Source organism: Pogonomyrmex barbatus, unplaced genomic scaffold, assembly GCF_055798465.1.
Source record: "Pogonomyrmex barbatus isolate J1 unplaced genomic scaffold, ASM5579846v1 scaffold10, whole genome shotgun sequence".
Classification (NCBI taxonomy): Eukaryota; Metazoa; Arthropoda; class Insecta; order Hymenoptera; family Formicidae; genus Pogonomyrmex; species Pogonomyrmex barbatus.
In genome coordinates, this window is record NW_028297099.1 from 6,218,965 (window position 1) to 6,232,773 (window position 13,809).

Genomic DNA, 13,809 nt, shown 5'->3' on the forward strand with positions numbered 1-13,809 from the left:
TTTGACTACAGTTGCGCGCCGAAGAATGACGAAGAAAGAGAACGGAAAGAGACGGAAGAGACTTTCTGCACGAAATGACACTTTAGGAGTTTTCACCGTGAAAATTCCGCGAGCCAGCGATCGATGGCGGGCTGCATCACCAACGCTCGCCGGCGAGCGCATTTTAAAGGACGTGTAATTTTAATGTGCGCGACGTATGCGTACGTGCGTGATCACGCAGTTCAGAAAATTTAACGATGTTCATGCGATTTCAAGCGGCCTCGGTGAAAATGGCATTAATGTTGATGGGAATTATACATTTATACTCGCGGATTACCTTGTTGCCGCGAGTTCCCGCACACGCTCACGCGATTAGTCGCACGCGAGCGAAAAGCACCGGCCAAAATATCGGCGGCCGGCGCGCTTTATTTCAGCGGCGGCTGTCGCTTATCGGGCTAATCTCATCGTCCGTTGAAATCGCGCCGGCGGTGGAAGGAACGGTAGGAGCGATAAAACAGATGTGCGTTATATGTACGAGCGCAATGCAGCGACGCGAATAGACGCCGGACGTGGAGATAGTCGCGACCATCCTACGGCGACCGTCGAATGTAATTCAGCGCGAGCGCGCGGGACGAGAGCCGTAAATTCGAGGATTCTATGCAAGATTGATGCCACGGGGTGGTACTTCGGTGGTGCACGAGCAGCGTGAGTAGTGAGAACCGGCCGGGAGAAGGCAGGTCGATAAAGCGGAGGGGCGCGTGCGGAGTTAAAAATTCTTCTCTTCATCGTCAAAGTGTCAACCGGCTTGCTCCTTGCCACGGTAAATTTCGGTGGAATATGGAACAATCGAACCATACATACGCGCACGTATAAAAATTATCTTATTAGACATGGAAAGATCTTAAAATATATCGTGAACATGTAAGCTCGAACTACATACATATACAATGCAATGTATACAAATTATGTTATTAGACATGGAAATATTTTAAAATACATCCAGACAGGAGGAAAAAAAAACAAAATTTGGCCAAACACCTTTTTGTTTATGCTGAGTGGAGAACTCGTTTCTTGTTTGCATTTCGTGCGAACAACGAGCGAGAAGAGGCCTTCGTCATAAAGGATTTGCTCGAACGTCTTGACGAGCTAGTCGCGCAAACTCGAGAGCTGAGACCAATTACCTCGAGCCAGGGATTTCTCCCTTTCTTTCTGCCTCCTCGATTGATTCCCCGTATCAGAACGCTAATTGTTGTTCCCTTTCTCCTCGTTTTGCTCGCGGGCGGAATCGATTTAGCGAGCCAGTTAACTGCGGGCTGTTAACAGCAAAAGAATCGTCGGTTCTGGGTATCTAGCACAACGTCTGAATCAAGTTATGCATTAATTTTGATTTTACGCGCGGCATCGAAACGTTCATTCTTTCATAACAATTCCTCTTTTGTATTATTCTTTTTTTTTTGTGTATGCTTCTAATGGTTTCACTGTTACAGAATATTTCTTGGATTCGATCTATCTAAAATTGGAGAAAAATTGTTTGACGAACAATAGGTCTTTTGATGTTCTATTCTTTCCATTTCTGATTGTTTTTTTCGATATAATGATTTATTTTAACGATGGCCAATTTAGCTAAAGTACTATCATGACAAAGCGTTACAAAAGGAAAAATGGTTAAATTTCCGATTGATTATCTATTTTTTGCTACATCGTCGCGTGACTCGGCGTTGAGAATACCATATTTTTTACGAAAACAAATTTGTTACAAGCTGGATACTATCAGGCTCGTTCTAATGTTATTCGATAGTCCCAATTTTTTCCCGATAAAGAATTGAAATTTGCCCCATAAAATTGGATTTATGGGCACCTTCAAAGTCAGTAGCGCCCTTTGATCAGACCTATGGACCATTGACCGCTGTCCCCTGCAGCACTATCTATCACGGAAGGGCAGGCGGTTGTCCGTGTAACAGCAGTTAGAGGATTACAGATAAGAAGAATCTCGGTATAAAAAAAAAAAAGAGAAAAATTTTATCGAGGGAGGCAGGAACATTTTAGGGAGACGAAACGTTCTCATCGACTCCATGCTGCTTGCCGTAAATCATCATCATCATTTTAATCTGCAATTATATCAGTCTACACATTACATTTAAGTGTAATGTCCTACTCAACGAAACGACAGACGAGAACAAAAGATCATGCAAAGAGATACAGATTGAAATGACACTCGACTAAAGATCGAAATTAGATCATCGAAGGGATCGCGGTCGCTGTAGGAAGGGTAGTGAAAGTGGAATAGAGAGAGAGAAATGGAATGATGAAGGGACGAAACGGGAGATCAGTGAAGATATACCCGCAGATTGACCATGAGGAATCCCCCGGAAGCTCACCATAGTGAGATACGATAACATCTTAACTACGGTGACTGTACTATATTCGAGCTCCTTGAATCCTACTTGTGGGTCAGTCGAGCCTATCGAGAAGGGTTTAGTGTGTCGTCCTTGTAAATAAAAAAAAAAACGTATTATCTCGTTAGGACTTTGGGAAATTTCGTAAAATGAAGAAGATATAAAGAAACTCGTTTGAATCGAATGAAGTTGTCACAGCGTGATGTCTCGCGCCATCCGACAGAAATGACAAAAGATACAAAACGAAAGAGAAAAATATAGAAGAGAATATTACACGCAATGTTTCTATCATCATATCCGATCATCCTTACCCTCGTACAACATGGCGCTACTGGAAGAAACTCGGTGCATTCATCCCTATGTCGGTAGTCACGTTTTTGTCGATTGTGTGTTCAGGAAAAGGAACAATGAACAAGATATACCACATAACGCGCCATTTTCGGAAACGGCATTGTAAAGAAGATTGGGTGTGATAGTTGAGCGGCATAGTCGACTTTCTTGGCAAACGATCCTAAGACGATGAACTCTTTCTTCGCTATAGAATAAGTTTCCTTGAAAATATATTCTACTTTTTGACTTCAAAGAAACTGTTTACGAAAGAACAAATACATTTACAAATAATAATTTTATTTCAAACGAAACGAGTACGTTATAACAATATAAAGTATGATGTAAAATTTAATAGAAATAAAATTTAAAATAATCTTTTCCATCCTCACCTATTTAAAAATATTCATAAAAAAATCAACATTTATAATACAAAAGATGATCGTGACATCATAAAATTACAAATATTTTACATTGAAGGATCGTAACGTTCGACAATGAGAAATGCATTTACATAGAAACGAAATGTAATCGAGAAGAAATGAGAATGATGATCGAGGAAAAGCTAGAGAGACGAAGCGAATATCAGTCTTCGTTTAACGAGGAAAAGTTCTCACTTATCCCTTCTCTCCGAGGACTCATGCCGAAGAGTTGAGAACTTCTTAAGACTTTGTCCGAAATCCCGCGGAATGAGGAAAAATTCCGGACCAGATTCATCGAACGGAAGTATACGCGACCGATGAGACGCTCGCTTCCATTAAATGTCAGGAAAGAAAATGGAATTAGCGGACGTCTCTCATGAACAAAGTGCAAAGGGAAGTATTCCGTCGCCGCGGTTGTTTCTTTCTCCGAGAAAAAGTTCCAACCTCGCTTCGTTGCTTAGAAGTTATCGCGCGGAGCTGTGACAACTTCTCGAGACTTCTGCTAAGAATTTCGCAAAATAAAGGAGAGCCGTTCTTGGTCGGAACGGTTGCTTAAGAAAAAAAAAAGGATACAAACGACTTGACGTTATGCGGTACAGCGAGAGGAGCCGTGTGCTTCGTGAATATAAGCGAAAAGTAAAAAGCGAAAAAATCAAGATGAGAATTTAAGCATGTATTATACCAAAAATATAAAAGTTCTATTAATGCAAATCTTTTGATGCTAACGATAATTACGTGTCTTATAAATATGCAGTAAATCATAAATAAGTCACTCACTTAAATGTAATATCAGTTTGTTGATTAATTTAAAATTTGAGAATCATTTCTCATTTTTAACATAAAAATTATTAGATATAATAGTAAATGAAAATGCATTATCTAATTGAGAAATATATGAACGTCTCATCGTTGATTATCGTAAAGCTTTTTCCTTGAGCAGTCGAAGAAAGGAGAAATAAACCTGCATGTATCTCAAGTTACTGCAATAAGCGTCTTGTGAGACTTGTGAGACTTGTGAAAAAAGAATTCGACAATTTTTTTCATCATCACAAGATGTATCGATATCAAGAAGGAAAAAAAAATTAACGCAAGATGATAACGCAAAAAGATGTTAACGTGCGCAAACTATATTCACCGTGACGGAAGTTTTCTGATGTCTCGACAGTAACCGTTCGAAATACAAAATACCTACGTGGCAAAATTGTCTGCTGAAAAAAGATCTCCAGGATGTCACGTAGCTTGCCACAGTGGAAGTTCAAATGGAATTACACGGCGAGCCCGAGCGAGTAATAATGGCGTTTGAAAATAAAAAGAAATCTCACCACGAACCTGGATCGATAAAGTCGAAACTGCGATAGAAAAAAAAAACAACATAAAGGAAAAAATAAAGCGAAAGCTGCGAAAGCGAAAACCTGCGAAGAAACACATCTAAGAATTAACAATCGAATATACCATTTGTGGTTTGAAAGAGGTCACCATTCATAATTATTAAAACGCGAGATCGTGATATGAAATCAACAACAATACCGAAAAATTCTTTACCTCCGTGATATTCTTTGCTTTCGTGTGAAAAAAACATCGAAAAAGAAAAATAGAAAAGAGAGAGAGAGAGAGAGAGAGAGAGAGAGAGAGAGAGAGAGAGAGACACGAAGAATAGAGAACAAGCGGTTGAATAATTCACGTAAAGACAAACACCGGAGAAAAATCGAAAGAGAAAACGAACGGCAGACTCGCGTAGAAAATCAAATAAAGCTGGGAGAGAGGGGCAAGTAGGAAGCCATGAAAATCGGATATTCGCACGTTCTCCATCTCCGTGGAGTCGCGAGTGATTGTAGGAACTTTTGGAACTTACCCGTCGGACACATCGCAGATAAAGAAAAGGGCACGTAGGGTAATACCGTCGAACGGAGAGGCTACGTCGTCACGTAGAGCACCCGCTGCGGAAGCACACGGGGCCTTCCGCCGGAAGCGGGAAAAATGGGTGTGCTGTGGATGGGGAAGAAGGAGGGAGAAACGCATTCCGCACGCAACGTCCCTCACCGCCGCCGTCACCGTAGTCGCACCTTCTGAAAGTTTCATGAGATTCACGCCGATCGGGGGAGCTTTTTATTCGCACGGGGCGCTTTGCATTTTTACGATGAGACTAAGGTTATGCGCCGGGGCCGTTCGGCGAGACCTTTGAGATCTTCAAAGTGTGGTACAAGAATCCGGATAGAGGAATTCACCGTGAGCTCGAGGTCGATATCACCCGGTGGAGAGCATCCCCCCAGTGGACATATTCGGTAGGTGGTGGTATAGTTCGGAGAACGTTGGCGACATAAACGATTTTTCGTCAGAGTGGTCACTGATCGCACGTGTTACGACGTAATAAGGTCATTTATGTGCAACCCCGTTATTCCGGCCACTCTCTTGATGCATCAGCTTTTATGTAATTGCACTCAATTAGACAACTATCCCCATTTTGTCGATATTGAGCTCGATTGAACTCGTTGAATTTTAGAGCGTACACAAATTTTGCCACTTTCACGTAACGTCTCGTACACAGAATTGTACGCTCATCTTGTCGTACCTTGAAACTGCACTCCGAGTCTCTCCGCCACAAACTTCCAGCTTCTTTCTCCGTAACATCGAAATAAGTCTATTTGGCATCCCCTTCCCGACTCGGGCCGGCCGTGCCTTTGAGCGCCGACGAACTCATTCTTATTCAGGAAATCCGTATTCTACGAGACTCGCTGTTTTCTTCGCTGAACTCGTTCGTTCCTCCTACCATTCGGTCCCGCCGTCCATTTCCTGCATTTCCCGATGCGAGAAGGTTGAAACTTACGATAAGTCGATCGGTCAGGTGCGACTCGAAAAGAAAGCTTTCAATGGTACATCTCGCTTCCGAGAACCAGCAGATTCAATGACGATACCGAATCGGCAAAGTTTCGCCGCGTTACCTTAACCATCCCTCCCGCTGTTCGACTCTGTCGAACTCGTTTTCCTCGGTAGGAATCATACCAGACGCGGGGAAAATGCGGAAATGCGGAAAATAATCTCAAGCTGAAAGCCTCCGTCACCTCTGTGTAAAGACATCTCGTGATTGAGCATGCTACGCGTCATAAAAGCGAAGTTCTGTAACAGGGGTTTCCACTATATGCATTAAATCATAATAATTAGAGCTTTTAAACTAACTTTTAATGTGGCCAGCGGCGTAAGCGATGCGCGGCATTATTATTAAAAGCGTCGGGGCGAGCGTTAAAAGAACGGCAGTACTGGGAACTGCATTTATTTTACATTCATAGGGAACCCGAGCGTTTTCTAATGAGGATGCAGCGTATACGCGTACGTGAAATATTGTGCCGCATCGCTTAGGACACAGCTGGAACGCAGCGAGGCGCAGGGCGACTTTAAAAAATCGCCGACCGTGCATTTTAATGTAGACTCGCAAACAGGAAGTGATGCAGCCTCTTACGTTATGATGTTTATCCCGCTACACGCTAAGCAACTCTACCGGTATATATCACGTTACATTAAAATGCGCTTCAACTACGGCCAACGCTCGCTGCGTTTAAAGTATACAAATATTGTCTTTAACGAATGAAAACGATCGCATAATATCGAGATATTATAATATCCGGCTCTCAAATATCCGGAATGAAAATGCCATAATCCATAGGAGATCATATCCTACCTACATCGTAGGATACGTAATTGACAAATATATTTTATTTTTCTTCTTCTCTTGTGACATGTATCGATCGGAGCAACAATCACCGAAGATTTTTATTTATGATACATCATTAAATCGCGGGAGCCGTTTATATCTCCAAACTTTCTTCGGTTGCAAAACTTGCTTTCCTCGTTCGCGTACGCGTTTACCGAGCCGCATAAAAATTCATCAGTATCGTTATAATCCTTCACGCTCGAGTTTTCTCTATGATTGCGCATTTACTTCTACCATCGACAGATTCCCGCCGGTTGCTGTATAAAAATCCATCGGTACCCCGGTGCGAGCGGGGAGAGCGAGGGGGGGGGGGAAGGGGGTAGAGTGTATCCGGGAATCGAACCCGGGCAATGCGACGGCGTTAAATCCAGAAATCACAGACACAGCTGTTTCCGGTAGTGACCGTAAAAAAAAAACAAACTGCGCGCGAGCGAAGGAGCTGCTCAATAAAACATAAGAGGGCGATCAAATAAAACCGCCAGCGCGTCGGGGTAGTGCGAAACGGAGAACCGACGAGCGAGAGATCGCTCCCGCGACAAAGACGGACGGTGTTGGAAAAGCGCGGGCACCGCCGCCGGTCGGAGAAAGACGGAGAACGGGGAAAGAAGAGACGAGGACAATGCATATCGATTCGCAGTCGCGGGAGCGCTGCATCTCCCCGCGTAGGTAGATCCCGCCACTCTCTTCGCCGCGAGCGAATGGACAAACGAACGAACGAACGAACGAACGAACGAACGAACGAACGAACGAACGAACGAACGAACGAACGAACGAACGAACGAACGAACGAACGAACGAACGAACGAACGAACGAACGAACGAACGAACGAACGAACGAACGAACGAACGAACGAACGAACGAACGAACGAACGAACGAACGAACGAACGAACGAACGAACGAACGAACGAACGAACGAACGAACGAACGAACGAACGAACGAACGAACGAACGAACGAACGAACGAACGAACGAACGAACGAACGAACGAACGAACGAACGAACGAACGGGCGAATGAGTGAGCGAACGAACGAGTCTTCCCCCTTCGTGGCGATTCGCACATACCGTTCGCGTGAAGAATCGTAAAATTCTGAAAAATTTATCGCTCGCTGGCGCTCACCGCGTGGCACGATATCGTCAATGGCACGATGCCTTCCACCCTGCAAAATTCCGGACGGTTCTAGGGGTGAGAAACGCGGAAAGGGTGAAAATCGACGATGCGAGACGGTCGGTGCTACATATTTAAGCGCTCGATCATCTCGCCGGTCCGGTGAATTCTGACAGACTGATCCAGAGGAAGAGAGTGGAAAGGACAGGAATGGAAAGAGATAGGGTGCAAGCCAGAGAGAGAGAGAGAGAGAGAGAGAGAGAGAGAGAGAGAGAAAGAGAGAGAGGGTGAGTGAGAAGCTCTCGTGGTGAATTTTTGAATGGCTGGAAAAAAGCTCTGCCCGCGTAGTCCGTAAAAATGATAAATGAACAGCGGTACGTGCGAAACGATCGATTGATGTATAAGCGGCGTAATTCGAATACATTGTTAATTTAAAACGATTGCGTGTAACACGGATATGTAGCACGCAATGGTTCGAGTATCCAGTTGATGTTTTACGAACGAGTAATTACAGGTTTTTCGGTGAAGTTGGAATTTTTTAGCCGAGCGAAATGGAATATTGCCGTTGCGTCGGAATATAGAATATTGTCTGACGCAGGATGGAATCATTTCCGAATAATTAAAACATTGGGAATGACGCACGGACTATCGATTGCAATCGATATTGTTAAATCATCCGTGGTTGTTCAAATGGTGCTTCGCGACACCGATATATTTATTCGCCCCATCTGTCCTTCCCCGTCCTCTGTCGTTTACGCGAATACCGAGTCTCTATTTCTATTGGCCAATGCGAATAAATGGACTACGCTGAGAGCCGATGACTTGTACAAACAGACGCTGACCAACTTTAATTCGTTCCGCAAATCGAGAAACCGATTGCGGATTTGCGAGCCTTCCATCAGATATGTCGGGCAGCTTAATCATGTCTCCTGCCTTCCAGGCTGGTCATTTCGTTCCATCGTAAAATATGAGAAAATAAACTGGCAAATCTTTTTCGCGCTTTACGAGTGGATATGCGGGTTTACAAGTTTCGACGAGGCCGACATTCATGAGGAGAAACAGTTATAATTTATATATATATATATATTCAACACACTTGATGCGGCAAAACTAAATATTTTCCATTAATCAACATTGGTAAATATGGGTAGATTCGCATGCACACACATACACAACACAATGACACGGATACGCAATTCGTTTTCATTATCTTGCTTTTATTATTTTATTTATTAAGATATTTCGATCTCTCGCGTAAAATCTTCGCCCCAGCCGGCTAAGCTGTCGCATTCGAACACGACTCACGCACGAGGGATGATACCACGGCAACGTGGAAAACAATAAAGACGCCACGTTCCGCATAGGGTTTATGCAATGAGATCACCCCTCGTAATTCCGATAACGCGATAATGTTGACCACCCTAGCGACCGAAACGATTTATAAGTCCCTATCTCCGACGGGTCGTTTTAAATTATGTAGCTCTTTTATTACGGTGAAAGACGATCGTCCGGCTGGAAACACCGTAGCGACCACCTACGGTGTTCATTCTGCTTACGCACACAAAATCAAAATGACGAGGGCCGACGTGAGTGTGCGCGCGCGCGTAGCAATTAATAATACGGTCATCATTAACGCAAATGCGAATCGTTGGGTAAACCTAAATTATCAGGCGGACACAGTCGAGTGATCATGCTTGCGACAGCTAAAGACAGAGCAAAATGCAACGGAATATAGGAATAAACTACAAGGAATGGGAGAGAGAGAGAGAGAGAGAGAGAGAGAGAGAGAAAGCGCTATACTTTTCCCTTACAATGTTCTACTTTATTTCTCGCTGTATCTCAATCGAAAGACGGTTGCGGCTGCGAGAAATCGATTATAATGTCACGAATCTCGGATGTACCGTGCCGCCATTAATGCGATCTTACGCTCCATATATTTCCCCTGTCTTGCCGTTATCGTATAAATTTTGTTATCCATTAACGTGCGCGCGCGTCGCATAAGTAAGATGTTAACGACGATGTGCTAACGAGGCTGGCGAGACCTTCGCGATATCGAGCCCTCAAGGAAAGACCTTGTTCGTCCAATGGATCAATTAGTCCCGTCTAACGGGCGTCCAATCAATGTCAATGAATACCCATTATCACTAAAACCAATTGCTAACGATATTCGCACGGGGGGGGGGGGGCGGGGGGCGATGACGCGGCGTCGCCCGGCTGGATTATCGTTGCCCGCCAGCCCGGGTCCCGTAAAAATATCGCGTCGCCACGCATCGTATCGAGATAACCATAACGAGCCGTGAAAACGAATTTTCACCCGGCGATATTCAGCCGGACGACGCCGACAAAAACACTTTCCTCGCTGCGGGGCGGCGAACGGTGCCGCTTATCGGTTTGCCCATTATCCGAATTTCAATTAGCCGCCTATACCGCGAGATAGATGCGGGTAATACGCGGATAGATACGCGTAAATGCAGAGTGCATCGACGGCGAGGATATAAAGGGAGTGCAACGCGGCACGTCGTTGAAACGCGGTGATGCTTTCTATGCCAGTAAAAAAAAATAATAATAATAAAGAAAAAAAAATACCCGGCAAAATTTACTCGACAAAAACACTGCCGTTATTTTGACGGATTATTACGACCGAGAACGGATTACGTCGACATGTTGGTACGCGAGCGCGAGATCTCTCCGCACAATAAACGCGGATTGTACGCGGAGAGGCGCGCGCGCGCGCGCGCGAACGCCCGTTATCAACGGGCGGATTATCCCCGGGAAAGAGCTCGCGGTGAGATTTTAACGCGAGTTCTTTTCTTTCGGTTATGTGTAACAGAGGCGGGTAAGCCGGTAAGCGCTTGAATTACATTCGCTAACTTTGTCAACCAGACGTTTACGTATGTTAAAAACCGTCGAGCAAAGTCGATTAGAGATCATCCGAGTCCCGCAGAGTCCGTAATTTTTAATACAACTGCGCCGACTAACTCGCCGATGCGTTTTGTTCTTCCATACGGAATATGCATTATTAAGCGTCGTGATATTCCGATGAAAAGACTAGATTTTTCGAGCGTGTTCAACATACGAAACACATGCTACCTTGAGTAAGCTTACCGCGCGTGGAATCGTTGCTGGTCCTCGTAATCCTTGTTTCGAGGCTGACACTTTACTTGCTTGATTCACGACGAGTTTCATAGATACACCGTGTTTCAATATGCACGTTAAAGCGTTTTGAGAGTCTTGAGCGCTCCGAAATTCTTGTTACCACATTCGTCTCGTATAATTTACGCAAACGAGCGTCTAACAACGTTTATCTCGCGAAATTCTTTGAAATCAGTATCTCAAGTATTTTTATCGGGATATAGAAACATGCGCTTTCTTGCGTTTTGTCCGTCCGACACCGATCTCAACCCGAAATGAAGACGCACCGCTGTTCGCGGTTGATTATTTGAGCATCGTCGCGTTTTACGCAAAAGTTTTTACGTAAAAATTGCGACGGAAATGAAAAATTTCCGAAAACGTCACACATGAACAGCCTCACAGGTTTTTAACAGCGGATTATCGATATTAATTTTGGACTGCTTCCGACTACTCGGGGGAGGGTTATTTCGAAAATTCCGAAATTTCGTACATCACTGTTCTATCGCGTCGTAGCCACATTGTGATATATCTCGGAGGGAGATTTTCGCAACACGATCGACGCAATCGATTATCTTGCAAATGACAGAAACAACAGATGTTCACCTGCACTGATAGGAAAATCCGACGACCGAACGACGAACGATGCAAAACATCCGCACGCTTCCCGGCGACTGGAAGGGTGGACGAGAGTCGGCGGCTTTCGGGGGTGGATTGTGCGCATGCGACATAAACAAACCGTAAAGAAAAAGCCGATATACCGGGTGGGAGACTCCGGCAGTCTCTGGTGTATTCAAGTAGATGACATTATAATATACAACAGTTTGGAACGGTAGTTCTGTGCTATAAGTGCAACGGACTTTGGCACTGCGGAAATCCGGAGTATCGCGTGAAACCGATAAAGGAAACCAGGATCGAAACTCCGGTTTCCGGAAAATGCAAATTGTTCAACGAACTGAAAAAAAAAAAAAAAAAAAAAAATTCGCGTTGCCTGTAAAATACAGGACATTCGTCGATGTCACGTAACAATAGTTTGCAAATATTTGCGTTATTGAAGGCTCGCAAAGCTATTGTGCAAATAGGATCGGTTTCGGCAAAGTAAAAATCGCGCAAAAATGGCATTTTATTTCATTTGGCTTGCGTAAAGGCTCTCGTTTCTAAAACTTTCGGATTTACCTTTCGATACTCGTGATAAATCATTGTTAAACGGCAACGTGTACATGATTTTAACGTCGCTTAGCGGTACGATACATGCATTATGCTCCGCGTTCGTCTGATATATTATCTGCTCTATCACTGACAAGCCGCGTGCTACTCGTGTTCTGATACAACGCATCCTGTGCTACTCCGTAGGCTTGCAGTCCGTCTAACTAACAGTCTGACACGCTATAGATCGCCTCGCCTTCTCCGTGAATTGCGGTCTTAGAGCAGATATCTCAAACGATGACATTTGCAGCACGGCATAAACGTACACCTTGCATTAACCCTCTCGCAGCTACGAAACCTATGATAACGTTCCATTAACAATGGCGATTAGTACACGCGATAACGATATCAGAGTCGCATAAAGATTTGCGATCTACGATTCTACATAAGACAAGTAGCCTTATATAGAAAATTTAAAATATTTGTTTTCACAACCGGTTATTCATGTGTAAAGGCTATGATATTACGATTCGTTAGCTTTAAAAGAATCGAAAAATTATAAATAATGCATTAATAATGTTATATAATAATATGGATAAATAATGTTAGAAACAACGAACAAATATAAAACAGAAATTTGAATTACATTTTATATTTATATTTTTATATTTTTTTTTTTTAAATTACATTTTCTCATTGCTTATTTTACATTAAAATATAGAAAAGAGTTCAAGAGTTGTAAAAAAAAAAATTACAGCACAATACATTAAAAATATATTAAAAATAATACATAATTAAATAAATTATACTAATTTTATCCATTTGCAATTTTAAGTTAAAAGTTGAGATATATTATTAGTATTTATGTCTATTGTCTTTCATGATTTCATAAATATCTTTTCGTATCGTGCGATAATTTATCTCAGAAATGAGATTTGTCTGAGATTATTAAAATTTTTTAAAACTATGCAGTTTTTCTAAAATTTTGTTTAAAAAATTTTGTTTAAATCTCGAATCATATTATTTTTTAATCCAATACTTCAAAATTGAACAAATGAGATATATCAAGAAATTTTATAATTTAATTTTGTATTATATATTGTATTATATTGGTATTATTTATTATTAGATCGTATTTAAAATAAAATCAAATTAGCAATTATTTCTCCTATATAGAGTAATATTACTAATATGCACGATATGTCAAAAGGTTATTATATTGTATATTACTATATTGTAAATTAAAAAAACGTCTCCTAAATATAGCGTATCCTAAATAATATCTTATGTTATCAAAGATATAAGATTAATTTATAATCTTAAGAAATATATAATATTTTTACATTTTTGCTTGTTTACACACACACACACACACACACACACACACACACACACACACACACACACACACACATGTGTGTATATATATATATAAGTGAAATTAATGTGTAAAATAAAATGATAAAGATGAATATTATTTTTATAAAATTAAAAACTGAAGATATCAATATTGAGACTAATAAATTGATACAAAATAATTAATTTTATAAGCAAATGACGTAATATTAAAACTGTGTTTCATTATATATATATATA

The 13,809-nt window shown here is 42.1% G+C and overlaps 1 protein-coding gene across 1 annotated transcript in view; it reads right to left on the reverse strand.

The window, feature by feature from the left end:
* Sema2a (Semaphorin 2a) overlaps window positions 1-11,742 on the reverse strand; it is a 317,771-nt gene extending 306,029 nt beyond the window's left edge. Inside the window, exon 1 of the mRNA XM_089070328.1 lies at window positions 11,044-11,742. The gene's annotated coding sequence lies outside the window, so the exon portion shown is untranslated. The remainder of the gene's footprint in view (window positions 1-11,043) is intronic.
* Window positions 11,743-13,809: the final 2,067 nt, after the last annotated feature.